General features: G+C 44.1%; 1 long non-coding RNA gene across 1 annotated transcript; it reads right to left on the bottom strand.

Annotated features, from left to right (window-relative positions):
* Positions 1-279: 279 nt before the first annotated feature.
* Positions 280-1139, bottom strand: LOC307201378. Its single transcript, XR_013832693.1, has 2 exons — positions 927-1139; positions 280-787 (listed from the first exon to the last, which is right to left on the bottom strand). It is a non-coding gene; the product is annotated as an uncharacterized lncRNA (long non-coding RNA).
* Between the last annotated feature and the right edge of the window lie 500 nt (positions 1140-1639).

Below are 1639 nucleotides of genomic sequence, written 5' to 3'. Positions count from 1 at the left end.
ATGAAAACAGTTCGCCCTACAGCTAACCAAAGACAACCAACCACACTCTAAACCACCCCCAACCTCTCTCACTACCAGGGAAATACAACAAGAGAATAGTAAGAGAACCCATACAAGTAACACCGACAGAACCCCTCTCACACACTAAGTAGAATAATGGAAGCATAACCACACCACTCCACACACCATTTCCCCCTCTTTCCCTTCCTAATTGTTTAAACCAATTCATGAACCAAGAACTTGTACACTGACCACTAATAATGAAACATATGTTGTAGATATTTTCCCACATTTATTATGCTATTTTTGTGATACACAAATGGCATGAGAAAGCTTGATATACTTGTTTGTATAATATTTTTCATGTTTATAAAACCCATTTTTTAAAAAAATCAAGATCCTTTTCCTTCTGACACAACCTCCCTCACAGCCTCTGGGTTTTCACTCAGGGTCCAACAAACTCTCAGCTCATGCACAACAGTCTTACCATGAGAGGAGCTCCTGGAAACAGCAGACATTACTCTAGTCTCTCCTTCTAGACTTGCTGTTTATGGGCAGGCCCCAGGTGGATAGCATTTCCTCAGGCTGCCCACAACTGTGTCCCATTCAGCTGCACTCTCCACACTCAGTTCCAGGTGCAGCAGGTTTGTTGAGTTTCCCAGGGTGTCCAAAGGATGGGAAAAGCCTCCCTCCGCTCACAGCTCTTTTTTCATTCTCTCTCTTCTCTTCCTTGTCCTCCAGCTGCTTTACACAGAAGGAAGAGACTGGGATGCAATGGAGGCACCTGCTGGAGGAAGGAGAAAGGTAGTATTCCCAGATCCTCCCTCCATGCTTTTTTGGAGGGTGTCCCTGTTGTGGTTGATGGAGGTGATTTAAAAAAAAATAAATCAGTTCTCCTGTCAGACTGGGAATATTCCCTCACTCACCCAAGTTTAGGATATTCCACCATTCTTCAGCAGAGTTTCTTCTCTTTCAGCAAAGTAAGCGGCTCATGCATGTGTCAAACAAAGCTTTAATAACAAAGAAAACTGTAACACAATAACATACTGTCTGAGAGAAACTAAAGCAACCTCATGAGGCAAGAATGACAGTTGGTCTCTCTAACTCAGGCATCCCCAAACTCGGCCTTCTAGCTGTTTTGGGACAATTCCCATCATTCCTGACCACTGGTCCTGTTAGCTAGGGATGATGGGAGTTGTTGTCCCAAAACATCTGGATGGCCAAGTTTGGGGATGCCTGTTCTAACTGAACTTAACTGAACACCCAAAGGGAGGGGCTGATTCCAGAGCACAACACAAAAGCTCCGCCCACCAGATGCCAGAAATTCTATTATTCAAATTAGGTCCCAGTGTTTTTCCAACGGTCCCAACCTTCCAGATCAGTCTTTCAGGAGGCTGCAGTTGGAAAAAGGAATAAGAAAAAAAGCACATCCCCTTTTCTGCCCTGTGTCTTTTGAGCAGAGTTCCACTCTGGATCAAATCCAGCAAAAATAATAAACGTGATACAGTCAATAAAGTGCAGGGTTTAGATGTGAACACTTCATAGACTGACCTATAAAGCTTGTTAAGTGGCCCAGAGCACGATGCTATCTTTCAACCTGCCCTGCCCTCCAGTGATACTGTGTTGTTCTGAGCTCCTT

Source organism: Podarcis cretensis (genome assembly GCF_951804945.1).
Source record: "Podarcis cretensis genome assembly, chromosome: 1".
Lineage (NCBI taxonomy): Eukaryota > Metazoa > Chordata > Lepidosauria > Squamata > Lacertidae > Podarcis > Podarcis cretensis.
Note: the sequence above shows the minus strand (reverse complement) of the source record. Positions and strands in the feature narration are given on the sequence as shown.